We start from the raw sequence: 23,735 nt of genomic DNA, 5'->3' as shown, positions 1-23,735 counted from the left end.
CTTGTAATTGAGATCTAATCTTACTGCATTGTGGTCAGAAAAGATGCTTGGAATGATTTCTATTTTTTTGAATTTACCAAGGCTAGCTTTATGGCCCAGGATGTGATCTATCCTGGAGAAGGTTCCATGTGCGCTTGAGAAAAAGGTGAAATTCATTGTTTGGGGATAAAATGTCCTATAGATATCAATTAGGTCTAACTGGTCTATTGTATCGTTTAAAGTTTGTGTTTCCTTGTTAATTTTCTGTTTAGTTGATCTATCCATAGGTGTGAGTGGGGTATTAAAGTCTCCCACTATTATTGTGTTATTGTTAATTTCCCCTTTCGTACTTGTTAGCATTTGTCTTACGTACTGCGGTGCTCCCGTGTTGGGTGCATATATTTATAATTGTTATATCTTCTTCTTGGATTGATCCTTTGATCATTATGTAGTGACCATCTTTGTCTCTTTTCACAGTCTTTGTTTTAAAGTCTATTTTATCTGATATGAGTATTGCTACTCCTGCTTTCTTTTGGTCCCTATTTGCATGGAAAATCTTTTTTCAGCCCTTCACTTTCAGTCTGTATGCGTCCCCTGTTTTGAGGTGGGTCTCTTGTAGACAACATATGTAGGGGTCTTGTTTTTGTATCCATTCAGCCAGTCTTTGTCTTTTGGTTGGGGCATTCAACCCATTTACGTTTAAGGTAATTACTGTTAAGTATGATCCCGTTGCCATTTACTTTATTGTTTTGGGTTCGAATTTATACACCGTTTTTGTGTTTCCTGTCTAGAGAATATCCTTTAGTATTTGTTGGAGAGCTGGTTTGGTGGTGCAGAATTCTCTCAGCTTTTGCTTGTCTGAAAAGCTTTTGATTTCTCCTTCATACTTGAATGAGATCCTTGCTGGGTACAATAATCTGGGCTGTAGGTTATTTTCTTTCATCATTTCAAGTATGTCTTGCCATTCCCTCCTGGCTTGAAGAGTTTCTATTGAAAGATCAGCTGTTATCCTTATGGGTATTCCCTTGTGTGTTATTTGTTGTTTTTCCCTTGCTGCTTTTAATATTTGTTCTTTGTGTTTGATCTTTGTTAATTTGATTAATATGTGCCTTGGGGTGTTTCGCCTTGGGTTTATCCTGTTTGGGACTCTCTGGGTTTCTTGGACTTGGGTGATTATTTCCTTCCCCATTTTAGGGAAGTTTTCAACTATTATCTCCTCAAGTATTTTCTCATGGTCTTTCTTTTTGTCTTCTTCTTCTGAGACCCCTATGATTCGAATGTTGTAGCGTTTAATATTGTCCTGGAGGTCTCTGAGATTGTCCTCATTTCTTTTAATTCGTTTTTCTTTTATCCTCTCTGATTCATTTATTTCTACCATTCTATCTTCTAATTCACTAATCCTATCTTCTGCCTCTGTTATTCTACTATTTGTTGCCTCCAGAGTGTTTTTTAATTTCACTTATTGCATTATTCATTATATACTGACTCTTTTTTATTTCTTCTAAGTCCTTGTTAAACCTTTCTTGCATCTTCTCAATCCTTGCCTCCAGGCTATTTATCTGTGATTCCATTTTAATTTCAAGATTTTGGATCAATTTCACTATCATTATTCGGAATTCTTTATCAGATAGATTCCCTATCTCTTCCTCTTTTGTTTGGTTTGGTGGGCATTTATCCTGTTCCTTTATCTGCTGGCTATTCCTCTGTCTCTTCATCTTGTTTAAATTGCTGAGTTTGGGGTGTCCTTTCTGTATTCTGGAATAGTCTCTTCACTGATTCTTTGTACTGAGAAAGGGTATTCTCATTGTCCCCCTCATTCTTAAGACTAACAACAGAATTTTTGTAATCTTCAACTTCTTTAGTACTAAGGAGCTCTTCTTTACTTAATTCTGTATTTTTCTCAGCAGCTTTAATTTGGAAAAGGGTTTCCAGAATGTTTTTTTCTGAGGTGCTGTCTTTCCATACATATTCTTCCATATCTGCTTCAGTCTTCTTTTTCTCCCACTCTTCAGTTTTCCAAGACTCATGGTATAAAACTGTTAGTAGATACATTGCATAATCATAATTCTGTCTCTTTAAAGGGCACCTGTCTGTCTTGATGGTAAGCACATCTGTGCTCTTGCAGTATCAATCTCCCACTAGTTTAATAAGTTTCTTCTTTGCATGATCATCTAAATTCAAACTGGAAAGTTTAACCCGTAAGGTCACTACTCGCGCTTTGGGGTTTCGAATAGATGGTCCTGATGAAATATAATCAGCTGTGTCAATTTCAATTGGAAAATGCTTCTCACATTTCTCATCACTGTCTAATGCAGCTGGCCACTCAGTGCAAAAATCTTTAAGAGCCTCACAGTGCTTTTTAATTGCTACAGGAGTCAAATGCAGAAAATTGGGAATCTTTAGAAGTTCCAGATTTCCCTCCTTAGCCATGGGCACTCCCCATTTTACTGGATAACCCATTCGAACAGGAAGAGGTACTGCGGAGGGTTTAAATGGAGCTGCAACAGGGTAAACACTAGGCCAGTCCTGGTCAACAGACATTTTCTCTGTCCTGGGAGGTAGTGCCTTTCTTCTCGGCGCCCTTTCATGTTTGGAGGTTCTTTCTGTTGTGGGCGGGCTTAGTCTCGGAGCGCCAGTGACAGGAGACACAGCGGTGGAAAAGGCACGAAGGGTCCTGGCTCGCGTCTGCAGCGCCAACCACCCCCCTTAAAGTTTAAAAAGGCCTATTCTCATGGTAAAAGTGGTAGTTACTATAAAATAATCAATAAAGGTATTTTAAATAATCCTTTATAATTTGACTTAATATTTAAGCCAATCTTTTCAGGTTTTTTTCTTTATAAGATAAATATGAATTTCCTGGACACACTGGGTCACCATTTTCTATGCAACACTAACCGTCTGTACCAAACCATTACCTAGTGTGGATTTGGACAAGATCTCCCAAAACTTAACTTTATGTAAAAGGCTAACATGGCCCTGATGCCTGCACCATGGCTTACACCGAGACAACTCTATCACTCACTGCAACAGTGTCATCTCCCCTGTAGTTTGTCAAAGAAAGAGGCCACACACTGGAAAAGTAAGGACAGGAAACAGAATTAAGGTGGAAGGCAACACCCTACTTCTCCAGAATCTCTGAAAAATCTTTACTGCTCAAACCACTGACATTCGGATTCAAAGATTTTTATCGCAGAATTATCAACCTCCGCTGTAAAAGTATTTGTAAAAGTGGGGGCTTTTGATAAGTAACCTGCTATTCATTCAGGTACTACTGATAATGAACTTGTGCCAATTTGACCAGGGTTGGGTTAAAATATAGCTGTCTTCTATCCATAAACGGGAAAAGTGTGGGGAAAGGGGACCCTAAAATAGTACTAATGTCAGTGACAGTGTGTTTGAGACCTTTCACTTTAGGACATAATTTCTCTCCAAACTCTTTTTCATAACACAGTTGTATGTAACGTACTAATTATGACTAGCTCCCTCGTGGTTCAGCTGGTGAAGAATCTGCCTGCAATGTGGGAGACCTGAGTTCGATCCCTGGATTGGGAAGATCCCCTGGAGAAGGGAAAGACTACCCACTCCAGTATTCTGGCCTGGAGAATTCCATGAACTGTGTAGTCCATGGGGTTGCAAAGAGCTAGACACGACTAAGCGACTTTCACACTTGATCACTTCATAAAAGTAAAACCTATTTTTAATTTTTTTTAGCCATTAGCTCAAGTTCATTAATCAGGGTCACAGTCACAGACATGGGAGGACTCGTGTCTGTTTCTGTGACTTTATAACCAAGGCAACTGAGTCCTGTCCTGAGGAGCTTGCTGACTTGCACCAGGTCTCACAGCAGGTGGCAGAGCCACTGGCTGACCCAGGCCTTCTCATGCCCCATGTTTCACCATCTTTACCCAGTCCAGTGGTTTTCAAACTGATATGTGAATCTCTGGGCATTCCCAGAGATTGTGAATGCCAAAAAGTTCATTTGGTTAATAAACGTTATTCAATACAGTTCTTAGTGAAAATGGAAAAAAAAAAAAAAGAAAAATGTGTCTTATATTTTTATTTAAAGCCGGACGAACATTTTAGCCAACCCAATACATCTTTACTGGTCTTATACTTCAGCCTACCTTCTAAGACTAAGACTTAAAAAATCCAGGACTTCAAAGAAGTTTTAAAATCACATTAAATTTTTTTTTTCAAAATCAAAAACAATTTCTAAAATGAAACTTCATAACTCTTCATTGCAGAGTGGAATTCGATAGAAGTTGGATCCCTTAAAACACCATCTGAAGCTTGGTGTCTAAAGGGCCAAGCTCTGCATTGGAACATGAAGTCAAAGACACCTGAGAGCAGTGAGTGCCTCCAACTCTGGCCACAGACAAGTGACTCAACCACTCTGGCCTCAGCGTCCTGGTCTGTGAAATGGGATTTACAGAACTTTACAGCACAGAAGATCGATGAGATAATCCAACTTCTGTAGCTGTTGATGTGTTCATTATTAGGTAATGTCACCTACGCGTTAACATCAGAGAACAGAACTTTAGATCTGTGAGGGGCAAATATACACAGTAGTTTCAGACTTGGTGTGGTGGCGGTGGCTTAGACGCTAACTCTACTTTTTCCTACTGCAGAGGATGAGACCGTCTGAATTGTAGTAAGTTGGGAAGATTCCCCTGGAGAAGGAAATGACAACCTACTCCAGTATTCTTGCCTAGAGAATTCCATGGGCAGAGGAGCCTGGCAGGCTACAGTCCATGGGGTCGCAAAGAATCGGACATGGCTGAGCAACTAACACTTTCACTTTCATTGATTCACTTTCAGAGAGGCTTAGGAGTCCCAGGCCCAGACCACAGACACTCAGAGGATGAGACAGGAGTCCAGAGCTTGGGCAGCTGACCCCACAGTTGTCTCTAAAGGACAAGCTAGAGCACAGAAGCTTAAGGAAGTCTTCCCATCACAGCTGTGAACTATAAGAAGACTGAGTCTGAGCCGGGCAGCTGCGGGAAGGTCAGCAGCCCTGGCACCAATCTGGCCTTAGATTCTGTGGCTGCCAGTAAGTCCAACAATAGGCCCCAGCTGGATCTGGGGAATGCCAGCTAGGACTCTCTGGGGGGCCCTCTGGCTTTGGAAGCTCACAGTCAGAATCCAAGGACTAGTCTGAGGTCAGAGAGGTATCTCATTTCAGTTGTCCCATTCAGCATCACACATTCATCGTGCGTGGCCTTGTCAGAGGCAGTGCATGGGACAGAGATGAATCAGACTCCTTAAGGGGCCTACATGGTCCAGCCACGAAGCGTAAAACACTGGACGGCAGCTCTCAAAGTGCGGTCCCTGGACCAGTAGTGCCAGCCTCAGCAAGCATCGCTGTCAGAGATGCACGGTCCAGGCCTCATCTGCATTAGACCTTCTGAACCAGAACCCCTGGACCAGCAGTACCAGCCTCAGCAAGCATCCCTGTCAGAGATGCACGTTTCAGGCCTCATCTGAATCAGCCCTTCTGAATCAGAACCCCTTGGGACTGGCCCAGCAGCCCGTGTTTTAACAAGACTCCAAGTGATTCTGATGCAGCTAAAGTTTGCAAGCCAATGATACAGAATGTCTAAGAGGGACAGCCACATGTGATGGACAGCCATGTGATCACTGACAGACAAATGGCAGGAAGCTGGCCTTCCATCAGGATAGACAGTGTGTATAACAGACCCCATGGTGTGAAGAACCTACCAGGCTGGGCAGAAGAGTCAATCAAGCTGAGAGAAACTGGAGACGGACACAACATGAGGTAGGTAAGGGCATTTTCACACATCACTGCCCACAGAAATTCAAATGGAAAAAACCAGGAATGATTGAGTCGTCCATCTGTGAGAAGAGTCTTGTTTAAAGTGGACTCTGAGCTTGCTCTTCTCTCTGCCCAAGAGACAAAGACTTGCTTCAGCTTACCCAAAAGAGATTCCTTATCAGCCAACGGACCAGCTTAATGAGCACCATCTCAGACTCTGGCTGTCCTGAAGGTTGCCAGGAAGACCTAGGTTGATAGGTGGAACTTGATCTGAAGGATAAAATGGGAGTTAAATGCACAGGTTCCTTAGGCCCATCCCAAGAGATTCCTCACTTCAGGAGGTCTGAGAAGGGGCTCCAGGAAAATGAATTTTCTGAGCAAGAATTTTAACACGGGGCTCCACTTGTCCTGATTTAGGGCAGCAGAGAAATACTTAATGGTTCACTCATCCAATGAATAAAAGGCTGGAACCAATGACATCTCTAGATCCATTATTCCTCTTTTCTTCAACTCTTGTTAGCTTTTCGGTTTTTGTTTTTTTTTTTTTATGTAACTTGTGAGTTTCTCCTAAAAGACATTGGAGAAGTCAAGACTAATTTCAAAAGTGGCAAAAAGTCACTGCAACCCCAAAGTGAAGGAAATTCCCCAGATCAAGTAGAATGGGGCTAGTGAAAAGGCAGAAGGAATGTTAGGGCTTCCCAGGAAAGGAGCCTTACAATCATATGGCTCAGGGTTTGTTTTTTTCCTAGATAAAAAGAGATGCATTTGAAACTCAGTCCCATTTCCCCTAAATCAAATGACTGAAATGACTAATTCCTGAATCACTAGACAGGAGAAGTGCCTGGGACCTTTGGGTCATTCTGCCATGCCTTGACCTCTAGAGATGAAAATACCCCAAAGAGAAGGCAGGCAGGCAGTCCACTGGTTAGAAAGAGCTTCTTTATACTGAAGCTAGAGCTTCCTTCCCTAGAGAGAAAGGAAAGCTTTGCCTTCCAACATATGGGTAGATTCTTTGCTTTTGTAGGAGAGGAAATTGATGGGCAACCAAAGAGAAAAACCTGAACTGGATTATGCAGTTGAAACAAGTGACAAGAGAGAAGGCAAACCCTTGACCTTTGTCCATCTTCCTGTTTTCCTTCCTACATTCCTCGCTGCTCTAATCATAGCATTTAATACAGTCATGTAGCAAAATGGGGAGAGAAGAAGAAAGAACAGCCCATTTTGTTTTGTTTTTCAGTCCTGAGATGTCATCTTCTTCCTTCATTTGCCTGGCCTTTTGTCTCTGCCAGTTTCCATAGCAACAACCAGCAAGCAGTGTGTACCCCTCTCTCCAGCTTGTGCACAGAGAACTCCAAACAGGGTCAAAACCTGCTCTGGGTTGAGAAAGAAAGTGGATTCATTTCCTTCTTATCGATGTTTACATGTGGATTTGTTGTGATGGCTGCTTGTATGTGTTTCTCTGCTTTGATCTCACTCAATACTTTTGACCATGAGTGGTTTTTTGAGAGCTTGTCTTTGTTTCTGATCTGGAGGGAGCAGTGAATTTCATATTTAGCCACATATTTGAGAACATATAGTACATAATCATATAACATTGGTGGGGACAGGAGTATTCAATGATTGTGCAGAAAAAAAATAGCCTACAGTATTCTATATGCACTATTTTTCTCAAAGTGCTCCAGATTCAGGCAATATTTACAAAACCCATCAATGATCCACCCATCTGTTAGGTACAGCTTCATGTCAAGGCAGGATGTTTCTTGTGTTTTCCTTAGATATTTCTCCTGAAGGGAACACTGTACTCCCAACAGGTGGTGGTATGGCTACAATTAGGGCCCGGAGAAGCACACATCTTTAGATGTTTTAACTAAGATTGAAATAAGCTTGATTTTACTCCTTTTGCAAATACAAATCCATATTGCAATGTTATCAACACAGCTATACACGCCAAATTATGAGAACAGAAATTACAGATGAAGATTGTAGAGCAAACTTTGGCAAGAAATATCTCAAAAGAAATTGGTAGATGTATTAATTTCCAGCTATTATAATAAGTTGCCACAAATTCAGAGGCATAAAGTAAATAAATCAATTATCGCTGTGTAGGTCAGAAGTCCAAAATGGTTTTCACCAGACCAAACTCAAAGTGTCAACAGGACTGCTCTCTCTGGAGGCTCTAGGGAAAAACTGTTACCATCTTTTCCAGCTTCTAGAAGCCACCTGAATTCCTTGGTTCATGGCCTTTTCCTCCAGGTTCAAAGCCAATAGTGTAGAACCTTCAAATCTCTCTCTGACTCCAACCCTCTTGCCTCCCTTTACTAAGGATCCTTGTGTTTATATTGGGCCCACCTGAATACTCCAGTCTAACCCCTGTCTCAAGATCCTGAACTAAATCACGCCTGCCAAGTCCCTTTGCCATGGAAGGCAACATACAGATTTCAGAGATGAAGATGTAGACATCTCACAGGTAATTATTCTGTCTAGCACAGCACCGTTCTTAACAAACCATGCCTACCCATCACCACATTTTCATCTGATCCTGGTCTGACTCCAAGACTTCAACAAAATGACCTTTTCCAACTTGCCCTAAATCCTCTTGTGCAGTCAATTGTCTGGCTGTTTGACTTCATGCCAGGATGAAACAAATGTTTGCAGAGCAGACTATCCACTCAAGGGCAGGCTGGCTGTACCAGGTTCTACCTGTTCCTATCTTTCTGATACATCTTCCCCCACCTTCAGACAGGTGCTTTCCAGCAGGTGATAACCTCCCATTTCCAGTATCGAGGACTAGTTTCTGCTACCAAGGGTGAGATGTGGTAAGATGGGAAAAGACCCTGCTTTCATGGTCAGATTTTCCTGTGTGACACACGTGAATGGCCTCGCTTTTCTGTTTGACTTTATATTTGGACCTTCAATTTTACAAACTCCTTATTTTAAAAAATCTCCTTTGCTACTCTGAAACCCTTTTTCTAGATCTCTTGCTGAAGTGCAGCCTTGGTTTTCTGATCTCCTACTTGGCCTTTTTTTTAAATTAATTTTTATTGGAGTAGGGTTGCTTTACAATGTTGTATTAGTTTCTAGTGAAGCTAATACAAAATACTGCAAAATGGATCAGCCAAATATACATATATATATTTTGAACATATATATATATATAAATATTTTTTGTATATATCTATATCTCCCCTCCCTTTTGGATTTCGTTTCCATTCAGGCCACCCTAGAGCATCAGATAGAGTTCCCTGTGCCATACAGTATGTCCTCATCAGTTCAGTCGCTCAGTCGTGTCCAGCTCTTTGCGACCCCAAGAATCGCAGCACGCCAGGCCTCCCTGTCCATCACCAACTCCCGGAGTTCACTCAGACTCATGTCCATCGAGTCAGTGATGCCATCCAGCCATCTCATCCTCTGTTGTCCCCTTCTCCTCTTGCCCCAATCCCTCCCAGCATCAGAGTCTTTTCCAATGAGTCAACTCTTCGCATGAGGTGGCCAAAGTACTGGAGTTTCAGCCTTAGCATCATTCCTTCCAAAGAAATCCCAGGGCTGATCTCCTTTAGGATGGACTGGTTGGATCTCCTTGCAGTCCAAGGGACTCTCAAGAGTCTTCTCCAACACCACAATTCAAAAGCATCAATTCTTCGGCGCTCAGCCTTCTTCACAGTCCAACTCTCACATCCTTACATAACCACTGGAAAAACCATACATAGCCTTGACTAGACGGACCTTTGTTGGCAAAGTAATGTCTCTGCTTTTCAATATGCTATCTAGGTTGGTCATAACTTTCCTTTCAAGGAGTAAGCGTCTTTTAATTTCATGGCTGCAGTCACCATCTGCAGTGATTTTGGAGCCCAAAAAGATAAAGTCTGGCACTGTTTCCACTGTTTCCCCATCTATTTCCCATGAAGTGATGGGACCGGATGCCATGATCTTCGTTTTCTGAATGTTAAGACTTAAGCCAACTTTTTCACTCTCCTCTTTCACTTTCATCAAGAGGCTTTTTAGTTCCTCTTCACTTTCTGCCGTAAGGGTGGTGTCATCTGCATATCTGAGGTTATTGATATTTCTCCTGGCAATCTTGATTCCAGCTTGTGCTTCTTCCAGCCCAGCGTTTCTCATGATGTACTCTGCATATAAGTTAAATAAGCAGGGTGACAATATACAGCCTTGACATACTCCTTTTCCTATTTGGAACTAGTCTGTTGTTCCATGTCCAGTTCTAACTATTGCTTCCTGACCTGCATATAGGTTTCTCAAGAGGCAGGTCAGGCAGTCTGGTATTTCCATCTCTTTCAGAATTTTCCACAGTTTATTGTGATCCACACAGTCAAAGGCTTTGGCATAGTCAATAAAGCAGAAATAGATGTTTTTATGGAACTCTCTTGCTTTTTTGATAATCCAGCAGATGTTGGCAATTTGATCTCTGGTTCCTCTGCCTTTTCAAAAACCAGTTTGGACATCTGGAAGTTGGCAGTTCACATATTGCTGAAGCCTGGCTTGGAGAATTTTGAGCATTACTTTACTAGCGTGTGAGATGAGTGCAATTATGCGGTAGTTTGAGCATTCTTTGGCATTGCCTTTCTTTGGGATTGGAATGAAAACTGACCTTTTCCAGTCCTGTGGCCACTGCTGAGTTTTCCAAATTTTATGGCATATTGAGCGCAGCACTTTCACAGCATCATCTTTCAGGATTTGGAATAGCTCAACTGGAATTCCATCACTTCCACTAGCTTTGTTCGTAGTGATGCTTTCTAAGGCCCACTTCACTTCACACTCCAGGATGTCTGGCTCTAGGTGAGTGATCACACAATCATGATTATCTGGGTCATGAAACTCTTTTTTGTACAGTTCTTCTGTGTATTCTCGCCACTTCTTAATATCTTCTTCTTCTGTTAGGTCCATACCATTTCTGTCCTTTATTGAGCCCATCTTTGCATGAAATGTTCCCTTGGTATCTCTAATTTTCTTGAAGAAATCTCTAGTCTTTCCCATTCTATTGATTTCCTTTATTTCTTTGCATTGGTCACTGAGGAAGGCTTTCTTATCTCTCCTTGCTATTCTTTGGAACACTGCATTCAGATGCTTATATCTTTCCTTTTCTCCTTTGCTTTTCACTTCTCTTATTTTCACAGCTATTTGTAAGGCCTCTTCAGCCATTTTGCTTTTTTGCATTTCTTTTTCTTGTGAATGGTCTTGATCCCTGTCTCCTATACAATGTCATGAACCTCTGTCCATAGTTCATCAGGCACTCTGTCTACCAGATCTAGCCCCTTAAATCTATTTCTCACTTCCACTGTATAATCATAAGGGATTTGGTTTAGGTCATACCTGAATGGTCTAGTGGTTTTCCCTACTTTCTTCAATTTCAGTCTGAATTTGGCAATAAGGAGTTCATGATCTGAGCCACAGTCAGCTCCTGGTCTTGTTTTTGCTGACTGTATAGAGCTTCTCCATCTTTGGCTGCAAAGAATATAATCAATCTGATTTCGGTGTTGACCATCTGGTGATGTCCATGTGTAGAGTCTTCTCTTGTGTTGTTGGAAGAGGGTGTTTGCTATGACCAGTGCATTTTCTTGGCAAAACTCTATTAGTCTTTGCCCTGCTTCATTCCGTATTCCAAGGCCAAATTTGCCTGTTACTCCAGGTGTTTCTTGACTTCCTACTTTTGCCTTCCAGTCCCCTATAATGAAAAGGACATCTTTTTTGGGTGTTCATTCTAAAAGGTCTTGTAGGTCTTCATAGAACCGTTCAACTTAAGCTTCTTCAGCATTGCTGGTTGGGGCATAGACTTGGATTACTCTGATATTGAATGGTTTGCCTGGGAAACGAACAGAGATCATTCTGTCATTTTTGAGATTGTATCCAAGTACTGCATTTTGGACTCTTTTGTTGACCATGGTGGCTACTCCATTTCTTCTAAGGGATTCCTGCCCACAGTAGTAGATATTATGGTCATCTGAGTTAAATTCACCCAATCCAGTCCATTTTAGTTCACTGATTCCTAGAATGTCGACATTCACTCTTGCCATCTCTTGTTTGACCACTTCCAATTTGCCTTGATTCATGGACCTGACATTCTAGGTTCCTATGCAATATTTCTCTTTACAGCATCGGACCTTGCTTCTATCACCGGTCACATCCACAGCTGGGTATTGTTTTTGCTTTGGCTCCATCCCTTCATTCTTTCTGGAGTTATTTCTCCACTGATCTCCAGTAGCATATTGGGCACCTACCAACCTGGGGAGTTCCTCTTTCAGTATCCTATCATTTTGCCTTTTCATGTTGTTCATGGGGTTCTCAAGGCAAGAATACTGAAGTGGTTTGCCATTCCCTTCTCCAGTGGACCACATTCTGTGCTCATTAGTTATCTATTATATTGTTGTTTCAGTCAGTCATGTCCAACTCTTTGCACCCCATGGACTGCAGCACACCAGGCTACCCTGTCCTTCACTATCTCCTGAAGTTTGCTTAAACTCATGTCCATTGAGTCAGTGATGACATCCAACCATCTCATCCTCTGTTGCCCCCTTCTCCTGCCCTCAGTCTTTCCCAGCATCATAGCATCAATAGTGTATGTGTGTCAATCCCAATCTCCCATCCATACTTCCCCTGCAGCTGGTTCCTGAGCCATCACTGACTCCCGCCCCACCCACCCACATGGCTCTGGGGGCCCCACTGCAGCCCGGCTGCCTGCAGCATGTAATTTATTATCCAGATCCGTCTATTGAGCTTTACCAAAGACCACTAGCTTAACCAGTGTGAGGCTGTTTGATGCTGAAATGATTCCTCACTGGCTTCAGATCCCTTCTCTTGGTAGGACCATAGAACCATCTGTCCACTTTCCAGTGCAAAGACCCAGAGGGAAGGAAGGTGGCCCCAAGAGGGTTGCTAGAGCCTTCTCCAACCTGGGTCTGAAGAAACTAGTCCTCTTAGGGATTTACAATGTGTATGTACATGTTAACGTCACAACCCACACCCCTACTCCAACACACACACACATACACCCCTTCTTTCCCTGACACCTGCCAAGGAAGTCCCTGTATTTTTCTGAAGTAACTATTTCCATTTAAATAGATGGCTCCACCCTCCTACCAGTAAGATAAATCCCCCAACACACAATATGTGTGATGGGAACAAAGTGTACCCAAAGCAAATATCCTTCCAAGCACCTGCTTCTAAAATATAAAATAAAGTGACTTCTTATGCAGAGGTGTCACCCTGACCAGCCAGGATGGGACTGGATTTGACAGCTGTGAGGCAGAGGGGGTCCCCATCACCCTCGGCAGACCAAAGCAACCAGGCTGGCAGCTGCCAGGGTGACAGCTCGGCCACTGGTCCCCTGACAACTCCAGACCACATCAAATGTCACAAACTCACTCACAAGGCTGAGTGGTCCAGACCTCATGGGCAACATGGTGCTGGCACCCAGAATCACTAAAAAGGGAGATTTCTATTTTTTGTTTGTTTTAAACTATGTAAGAAAGCAGATATTACCCTTCCCTTCCTTCCATCACCACTCAAGGTCAGATAGAGAGCAGGTGCGCTAGAGTTCAGGTATTCCACTACCGACTGTCTTAATGAGATGTTAAGGTGCGTCTAGTCAAGGCTATGGTTTTTTCCAGTGGTCATGTATGGATGTGAGAGTTGGACTGTGAAGAAGGCTGAGCGCCCAAGAATTGATGCTTTTGAACTGTGGTGTTGGAGAAGACTCTTGAGAGTCCCTTGGACTGCAAGGAGATCCAACCAGTCCTTTCTGAAGGAGATCAGCCCCGGGATTTCTTTGGAAGGAATGATGCTAAGGCTGAAACTCCAGTACTTTGGCCACCTGATGCGAAGAGTGGACTCATTGGAAAAGACTCTGATGCTGGGAGGGATTGGGGGCAAGAGGAGAAGGGGACGACAGAGGATGAGATGGCTGGATGGCATCACTGACTCGATGGACGTGAGTCTGAGTGAACTCCAGGAGTTGATGATGGACAGGGAGGCCTGGTGTGCTGAGATTCACGGGGTCGCAAAGAGTCAGACACGACTGAGCGACTGAACTGAACTGAACTGAATGCCCTAATGAGATGTTTCTGGCCAGAATAATAGTGCCCTCCAGTCTGAACCCCCAAAGACTATTTTTACATGCTTCTTTGATTTCCAGGGAAGAAAACAAAGTTGGGAGATAATAAAAGGCAGGGCTGAGAGAAAGCTCAATTATATAATTTACAGCATTTCTCCACTGATTATAATCAGTTTTAAATAAAGTTATTATTGTTGAAGATTTTAACTGCATTATGATCGAAATTCTGTCTTCCTTCCCCTTTCTTACACCTTTATTACTCTAATTTCTGTCACAGAACTTTAAAAATCACCCTGCATTATTTTATCTGTGAGATATCTTGTGAATATTTTCTACCTCTGTTATTTGTAATGGACTTAGTCTTTAATAAGGCCACCATGGCCTCCTCAGTGTCAAAACAACAAAGTATGTACCGACCTGCGTAGAAACATATATGCCAGGGACAGACAGACAGACACAAAAGCACGTGTGTAAATAACCTGAACAACGTAGCCAAAAGTGTGGACGGAACAGAGGCTCCATCACCACTTACTAACCCTATGACCTTGGGCAAATTACTGAACATCTCCGAGACAGATCTGTCATCTATCAGGAAGGTAATAATACTGAAAATGAGACTAATGATATTTGAATACCTCTTCTGAGTTTTTGTAGGAATTGAGTGAGTGGATACATGCAAAACACTTACAACAATGCTTGGCAAGTGAGTCCAGCGAGAGTTCCCTATTGCTGATTTTAGTCATGGTGGTGGCTGCGGTGATGACTAGTGATGGAGGTAACAGCAGGTGCTGGCAGGGGTGATGGTGGGGCAGTGGTAACAGCAATGATGGCAGAAGCAACGGTTGTTGTTGTTTAATCACTAAATCATGTCTGACTCTTTGTGACCCAATGGACAGTGGTCTGCCAGGCTCCTCTGTTCATGGGATTTCGGTTGCCATTTCCTTCTCCAGGGGATCTTCCCAACCCAGGGATGGAACCCGCATCTCTTGCATTGGCAGGCAGATTCTTTACTGCTGAGCCACCTGGGAACCCCCAGAAGCAGTGGTAGTACACATTTTATAATATCCAGTTTATTGAGCCAGAGAACATGAATAGTAAAACCACACATTTACACAATTTACGTTACTTTTGAAACACACTGTCCTACAGATATCATCCTCATGATAAAACTGACTGAGTCAATCCTTGTGTCAGGAACTTTATAACATTGGCTCTAAGACTCACAAGAGTCTAAACAGGTAGGTATTACTAGTCTCATCTGACACATGAAAAAAACAGAGACCTACAACAGGTAAATAAGTGCTGCCCAAGGTTACAGAGTGGATAGTGGTGGACTCAGTATTCTGTCGTTCAAGAAACATCCTCCTCCTCACCAGTCTCTCTCCAAAGGTCAGCTCTTCCCACTGCCTGTTTCTTCTAGTGAAACCTGTGGCCCAGGATTCCGAGCCCCAGTTTTTAATAGATGAGGAGATGGAGACAGACATGGGGGTCTAGGGACAGAATGCAAGTTGTGCATGGGTGGTAGTGATGTGGTGGTGATGGTGATGATGGTGGTGGTGATGGTGGTGATGATGGTGGTGGTGGTGATGGTGATGATGGTGGTGGTGGTGATGGTGGTGATGATGGTGGTGGTGGTGATGGTGGTGGTGATGGTGATGGTGGTGATGGTGGTGGTGGTGATGGTGGTGATGATGGTGGTGGTGGTGGTGGTGGTGATGGTGGTGATGATGGTGGTGGTGGTGATGGTGGTGGTGATGGTGGTGATAATGGTGGTGGTGATGGTGATGATGGTGGTGGTGATGGTGGTGATGATGGTGGTGGTGGTGACGGTGGTGGTGATGGTGATGATGATGGTGGTGGTGATGGTGGTGATGGTGGTGGTGGTGATGGTGGTGGTGATGGTGGTGGTGGTGATGGTGGTGATGGTGGTGATGGTGGTGGTGATAGTGGTGGTGATGGTGGTGGTGATGATGGTGGTGATGGTGATGATGATGGTGGTGGTGATGGTGGTGGTGATGGTGGTGATGATGGTGGTGATGATGGTGGTGATGTTGGTGGGGATGATGGTGGGGATGATGGTGGTGATGATGGTGGTGGTGGTGATGGTGATGATGATGGTGGTGGTGATGATGGTGGTGGTGATGGTGGTGGTGGTGGTGATGATGGTGGTGGTGATGATGGTGGTGATGATGGTGGTGGTGATGGTGGTGGTGGTGATGGTGGTGATGATGGTGGTGATGTTGGTGGGGATGATGGTGGTGATGATGGTGGTGACGATGGTGGTGGTGATGGTGGTGGTGATGGTGATGAGGATGGTGGTGGTGATGGTGGTGGTGATGGTGGTGATGTTGGTGGGGATGATGGTGGTGATGATGGTGGTGACGATGGTGGTGGTGATGGTGATGATGATGGTGGTGGTGATGGTGGTGATGATGGTGGTGGTGATGGTGGTGGTGATGATGGTGGTGGTGGTGGTGGTGATGGTGGTGGTGATGGTGGTGGTGGTGATGGTGGTGGTGATGGTGATGATGATGGTGGTGACGATGGTGGTGGTGATGGTGGTGATGATGGTGGTGATGTTGGTGGGGACGATGGTGGTGATGATGGTGGTGACGATGGTGGTGGTGATGGTGATGATGATGGTGGTGGTGATGGTGGTGATGATGGTGGTGGTGGTGGTGGTGGTGATGATGGTGGTGGTGGTGATGGTGGTGGTGGTGGTGATGGTGGTGATGATGGTGGTGATGATGGTGGTGGTGGTGATGGTGATGATGGTGGTGGTGATGATGGTGGTGATGATGGTGATGGTGGTGGTGGTGATGGTGGTGATGACGGTGACAGCAGTGACACTCGGAGGCAGAGAGCAGCTGAGGTGATGAAAAGACAGTAAGGGTGAGGAAGAGGAGCAAATGAAGACGTGCAGGCCCCAGGGAGGACTAGATTCATCCAGAGGGAGCCAGCAAGACACTCCCAATTGGCTCGGAAATGGCGACTCTCCAAGTCTGCCCGTGGCGAGTGATGATCACTCTTTTTCAGTTGAAAAGACCGTGAAACACTGTAAATTACAATTGTCAGTAGTGAGATGGTGTTTCATCATGTGAAATGATCTAAAGCCACAAAGCATAAAGGCTTTTTTAAACAGCAAAGTAACGGCTCCCTGCAGAGCACAAAACTTCAAGCAGAGTCGGGGCTCGCTGTACCCGGAGACACTGGGAGGAAAAATAGCAAGTTTCCTCAAATGCAAGAAAAAGAGCATGGTCTCAGAACCCCTGAGCACAACATGCACACACGCATCATCCTTTCGGACCTCTTTCTAGTGCACTGCTCGGGCTGCCACCTGACACACTGGACCAGTCTGACGGAACCACCATGCGGCTCTGCTCCAAACCCATCCATAAGGTAGACAAGTCCCCACCACCTTGTTCTGATGGAGAGAGGTGAAGTGATGGGAAGTTTAGAGGGAAAAAAGCAGCCATCCCAAACCACACACGATATTACTATTTGGTTCAGCTTTTCTCATCTGACAGAAGTTACTAACAAACAGCAAAACTGTATTTGTGGGTTCCATTCTACCCTTCCTCCATAACCACTAAAGGTGCAAATGAGCCACAGATCTGCAAAATGCCAGGCAGTGGGAAGAAAGAGAGCTAAAGGAGCCCCCAAATCTGCATCAGCCCTGGAGACATGCCAAGATCCATGGAGGGAGGAATCCAGAGGAGAGGAGAAGGCGGAGGTAGGAGCTGCTGGACACACAGGGCCCAAGGCTGGGGCAGGAGAGACGGAAAGTATCCATTGCAAGCACCATGTATGACCTGTTCCCAGTGTCTCATCTTCCCTGACCACTCGTCCCTCTGTTTCCAGTCACTCCTTCTGCCCTGCAGCCCAGCTGCCAGGAGTTCCCTGGTGACAGAAAGCCCCTGGACTCAGTCCCTAGAGTGGTCCCCACTACAAGGCTCAGCATACGGGGTCAAGAGGACTGTCCCCAAACTCCCAGCACTAGAAGAGCCCTTTCTCCTCTACACCCTCTGCTCCAGCTCTGGGAACCTTCACAGGAGAACTAAATCAAGACAAAGAAGGAATCATTATGCACTGACTCATTCAATAAACATTTACTGATCACCCACTATGTGCTAGAAAGTGTTCTAAGAACTGGCCATACTGACATGGAGAAGACAGGAAAGAGAGAGACACCATGAAACAGGAAACTAGTAGCTCCAGCTTAGCTAGCGGGGGTTCTAGAAACGCTGGGCATTCGGGCAGCCCTCTCAGCTGTCAGCCTTGGTTCCTCCTCAGGGTGCTTGCCCAATTCACACGGGACCAAAACCACGAGGAGAGTTCCTGGCCATGCCAGCCACTCCCTTCCCATCTCTGCATCTCTGTTCTCAAGGCCCAGCTGACTACACATGTCAGTTGGCTAACCCCATCTCCAGCATCCTCAGGGCAGAGCCAGGGACTGGGGCAGGAAAGAGGAGGAAGGGCAGACATGGACCTCAGTGGGTGGGGTCAGTGGTGCCAAGGAGCTCTTGGAGGACAGGACTGAGCCAAGGATCTGCGCAGCACTGTCCCCTCCAGCCACCTCCCATAGGTGCCCCCTGTCCCCTCCAGTTGGATCAGACTCCCATCCCCTGACATCAATTTCCCCTCCCTTATCCAGGCCGCCCCTCTGGGAAGCCATGCCAATATGGCTCATGTGAGACTCACTGAGGCTGCACTAACCATGTCATTGTCTGCTATTGATTCATCCTCCTTGGGAGAAACTGCAGGCTCCTCACGGGAGGCGAAGATAAAGGTGAAACAAAAGAGCCTCCAGACTGTTTGTGTTCCCACCCCTCCTAGGACCTGCCTTGGATTGAGAACAATTTTCCCAATCTTTACCAGCTGCCTGGCGGCTTGCCACAGATCAATAAGTCTTCTTCAGAGTTCCAACTTGCAAAAATATTTACATAATTTAATAGAACCCTCTCCTGGATAAGGAGCTGACACTTTTAATTACCTGGATCAAGTGCTCTCCTTCTATAGGACACGGCACACACGTGGATGGAATGCCAACTACATGCATTTCCCAGGGCTTCTCCCCCTTGATCTGTAAAGGAGGGTCCTGAGATGGTGACCTCCCTGTGGGGCAGCAGGAGAGAAGGGAAAGCCACAGGTATAACTAGTGGCTTTTTCCTAATGGAAATTTCACAGTGCTCTTCCCTTTTGTCCACTGCTTTCTTCTCTACTCCCATAAACAGATGTTTACATATTCAAATACAACAGATCTTTCTCCCATTTCCAAGGAATTAGGCTGTGTATCTTCCTTAGGATTCTGCCTAGGGTAGGTGGCTCCCAGGTTTTCATCTTCAGGTCCCAAGGAGACATGACCAAGCAGTCTAGAGCTGACCATGGTAACAACCACGTGGACGATAACTCACACGAGCAAAACACCGTTGTCACAGGACAAGCACGACACCAACCTCTTAATGTACTTTACTTTTAAGCTGCATAAGAATAAACCTGCATGGAGGTATGATTATGCCCATTTTTCAGATAAGAAAAGAGAGGCTCAGAGATGTCATACAACCTACCCCCAGTCACCTACCAATAAGTTGCCGTTGATGATGTTGTTTAGTCGCTACGTTGTATTCCACTCTTTGCAACCCCATGGACTGTAGCCTGCCAGGCTCCTCTGTCCATGAGATTTCCCTGGCAAGAATAGTAGAGTGGGTTGCCATTTCCTTCTCCAGGGGATCTTCCCCACCCCAGGATCAAACCCACGTCTCCTGTGTTGGCGGATTCTGTACCCCTGAGCCACCAGGGAAGCACAATGAGTTGCTGAGCCAGAACTCAAACGCCCATAAGCCTGAGCGAAATCCTGTGTTGCGTGTCAAGCCAGGACTGAGGAAGGCCCACACATTCCCAGAAAAACTCCAGAAATCTGTCCTCGATTCTGTCCTAGGGCTGTGTGGAGTTAAGATGAATAAATGCCATACGGTTTTGGAGACTGGCCTCCCTGCCTCTGGGCCTCCTCCTCCTGGGCCTGGATCCTCCCCCAGCTCGCCTCTTTCCAGGTCCTGGGAGGTGCCCACCCCCCAACCCAGGACAGCCGCTGAGGTCTCAGTCCAGCTCTGTCCAGCCCTGGCCCAGGGTGGTCAAGAATCCCATCTGTAATGCAGGCATTTCTCTCAATGCTAATGAATTTCCTTTTGGCATCTCAGACAAAAGCCATCCCCTGGCAATCATATTCTGCACAGCACCTAAAAATCGGTGGGTGTGAAGCAAATATGCAGCTCCTAACAACAATTTCCACACTTGCTAATGATTGTGTGGGCACATTTAGTTTCCCAGGCAGGAAAGCCAAATAAGAAATTGCTGAGAAAGAATCTGCCTGCAATGCAGGAGACCCGTGTTAGATCCCTGGGTTGGGAAGATCCCCTAGAGAAGGAAATGGCAACCCACTCCTGTATGCTTGCCTGGAGAATTCCATGGACAGAGGAACCTGGTGGGCTACAGTCCATAGGGTTGCAAAGAATCAGATACGACTGAGCAACTAACACTTTTCAGAGACGAGAAAGGGAATGATGGACCCAAAGTAGCTGTCCTGACTGTGACCAGGGGCTGGGCTGGGGAAGCAGAGTGTAGAAAATGGACACCCCCACACCTACACGAATCATAAGGGGTCTCAGCCTGGCTAAGGTCCACCCATCAACATGTGATAGAGACACACAAATGTCTGTGTTCAATGGTATTTTCAAGACCACAGAATTTTAGAGCTGAGTGTTTAGTGAGATGCCACTGGGACTTGTCAAAGGTAGATTTTGCTTCTGGGCCACCCTAGGGACTGCTGACCCTCTAGGAGAGGTGGAGGGGCAGGGAAGAGTGGATACAGCAATAAAGAAGTGGGTTTCTCAGCAGCTGTTAAGTCAGGGTGATCCCAGCCTAGGCCAAGGACATCAAATCTCATTACCCTCCAGGCCCTTCAACCTTCCCCTGGAAGTCCCTCAGTAAAGTGGCTTGATTCCAGGTAGATTCAAAATGGGTAGGGACACTTTTCAGCCACATGCTCTATGGTACTCACCAAGGAGAACCCCTGAAACCTACAAAAGCTGGGAGGAAGTAAGCAACAAAGCACCAAAATATACCTGTTCTCAAAATGATCACTGACGCACTTAGGCTGGGTAGTGTGGAATTTAATCTGCAACACACATGGCAAGATAAGGAAGCACTAGAGAAGGCTCACATGTTTTACATATTCCAGGTGAGATGGATGGATGGATAGATGGATGCATGGAGAGATGCACAGATAGATACGGCAGTGGAGAGCTTCCCCTGTGGGAAGGAGAGCATTGCAGGCAGAAGACAAACTCCTCTGCATTTCATGCTTCCATTTCTCTGGGCAAACTCAACCATCACCCTCCTGTCCCACATGCACACACTTGGCTTCTGTAATTTGAAAGGAATGTCTAGAAGAGATGCTTGTAAACTTCATGGACAATCACAGGACAGGCACGTGCATCTCTAAACTGATGATTCTGCCCTGAGAGGAGATCAAACCAGTCCATCCTAAAGGATATCAACCCTGAATATTCACTGGAAGGAACTGATGCTGAAGCTCCAATACTTGACCACCTGATGCAAAGAGCCGACTCATTGGAAAAGACCCTGATGCTGGGAAAGATTGAGGGCAGGAGGAGAAGGGGACAACAGAGGACAAGATGGTTGGATAGAATCACTGAATCAATAGACATGAGTCTCAGCAAACTCCAGGAGATGGTGAAGGACAGGGAAGCCTAGTGTGCTACAGTCTATGGGGTTGCAAAGAATCAGACATGACTGAGCAACTGAACAAGAACAACCCTGAGAGGAGCGAGGGGTGGAGGAGGCAGGGAACTTGTGTAAAGAGAAGGAAGAGAATCAAATCCAGGGAGGGGAAAAGACCACCATTCCCACAGCTCCTGGGGGTCACGCTGATCGCTGGTCTGAGTGAAGAGATCACGCCAGTAGAATGTGTGTGTTTGTAAGTATATGAGTCTGTGTGTAACCCATATGATGGGAATGGCAGCCCGATGAGGGTGGTAGGCCTATGAGAGATTTTCTTTTTCTTTTTGTTCATGGGTATATTCTAGTTTTTTTCAGTCTGTCTTCTCTCTGCTGTGCAGTGGTGGTCCTGGTGTATCTCTTGGCCACGTGCCTGGATGAGCCCATTTGGCTACCACTGATGTTCTGTACACTGTACTAGCAACCTGTCATTAGAATACTTTCTAAAGACTTGCCGTTTTTGTGTGAGCTTTGATTTCCCTGACCAGACTGGTTTTTAACTCTTTGTGAGCTAGGGTGGCATCTCCTGTTTTATTTTCTTTCCCTTCATTGGCTTCCTGATGATAGCAGGTCCCTTGATACTTGTTTAATTAATGGGGAAGAACAGACAGTGTAACTTGTATAAAGGCGTGCTTGTTAAGGGTTTCTGGGCCGTGGGTTCATTTCCTTCCCCTAACACAACTGCAGTAGCTATCATAGAATGTTCTGTAGAATAGAAGATGTACTAGCAGCTTGGTACAACTCGTTTTTCAGCTCCTTAGAACGAAAACACCAAGAACAAATGTCTTTACCTGAATATGTTGCAATGACAGAAAAGCTTTATCCCCGGGGACAAGGAATAAAAGGCTGCTCTGCTGACCTGATAAGGATCAGGACAAAAGGATGATGATTTGAGACAGCGCTTCCACACGCTGTCTGCCAGCTGGTAGAATTTGCTCCCCAGTCACGGGAGGAAATTGGCAATGAGGACAATAACCATGGCGGCCAGGCCAGCCGGAGCCCCAGCCCTCCTCCTCCTGCCTTACCCGGGTGGGTGTTTGAGACTCTGCCCACACAGACACTGTTCCATGTCCCAGCCCCTGGTGGAAGGTGGAGTGACAGCTTGAGGGGTGCAGTTATTTCTTTCAGTTTACCACAGCAAGTTCCAACAGAACTCCATACAGTCTCTTGGTGGGCATCTGGGTTAACTGGTGGGAGGGCAGTAACAGAAGCTGCACAGTTTTAGGACATCCAGCATCAATGCCCAAGTCTTCCCAGTCTAAGACTTGGGGGTTGACTCTAAGGACATGAAAGCAATAAAACCCAGGAGGGTATACTATACAAAAGCTCCCCTGGTGGCTCAGCAGTAAGAATCTTCTTGGAATGCAGGAGAAATAGGAGATGTGAGTTTGATCCTTGGGTCGGGAAGATCCCCTGGAGGAGGGCATGACAACCCACTCCAGTATTCTTGCTGGGAAAATCCCATGGACAGCGGAGCCTGGCGGGCTACAGCCAATAGGATCACAAAGAGTGGGACGTGACTGAAGTGACTAAGCACGCATGCACACATGATATATAAACAGGATCAACCAGGGAAGAAGTACAGCTTATCAAAATGATGTGAGAGTCATGAGACCTGATTCTAACCACTAATTCCCTAGGTCACCTTGAGCAGGGTCCTGAAACTTTCTGAGCCTCATCTGTAGGAAGGAGTTAGAAACAAAGCTGATCTTAGGCCAGCTGGTCTTCTGAGACCCTCTGCAGGTCAATCATCCTAGGATACATTTCAGGAAGACAAAATGAAAAGCATCTTTGGCCTGGATCATTCAACCCTGGGGATGGTAAATGACCACGGCCAGGCTCCTTGGCCCACATCAGAGAAGATTCACAAGAACAGCTTCGACCTCTTTATATACAGAATAAAAACTGTATGCTGAGTGCTGCAATGGGACACAGGGAAGGGTGAAGACAGAGCAGTTTCTAAGCCAGAATGTGTTACAGGAGCAGGAACAGCTCTCCTCTCATGACTGGTCTAGACCTGGAGACCCTGAGTGACCAGTCCCATGCTCAGTAGCCCAGGGGTCTCATCTCCCAGGACTGAGCTCTTCTCACCCCATCATGGTGGCTTTTATGTGCTCGGAACTC

At 45.3% G+C, this 23,735-nt stretch overlaps 1 protein-coding gene and 1 pseudogene across 4 annotated transcripts in view; both read right to left on the bottom strand.

Annotated features, from left to right (window-relative positions):
* Positions 1–23,735, bottom strand: part of TMEM178B (transmembrane protein 178B) — a 415,633-nt gene that overhangs the window by 137,684 nt on the left and 254,214 nt on the right. The window lies entirely within an intron of this gene.
* The window catches only part of LOC102405946, a 31,066-nt pseudogene continuing 8,974 nt past the window's right edge, over positions 1,644–23,735 (bottom strand).

Source organism: Bubalus bubalis, chromosome 8 (assembly GCF_019923935.1).
Source record: "Bubalus bubalis isolate 160015118507 breed Murrah chromosome 8, NDDB_SH_1, whole genome shotgun sequence".
NCBI lineage: Eukaryota > Metazoa > Chordata > Mammalia > Artiodactyla > Bovidae > Bubalus > Bubalus bubalis.
The sequence above is the reverse complement of the archived record's forward strand: the minus strand, read 5'-3'. Positions and strand labels throughout refer to the sequence as shown.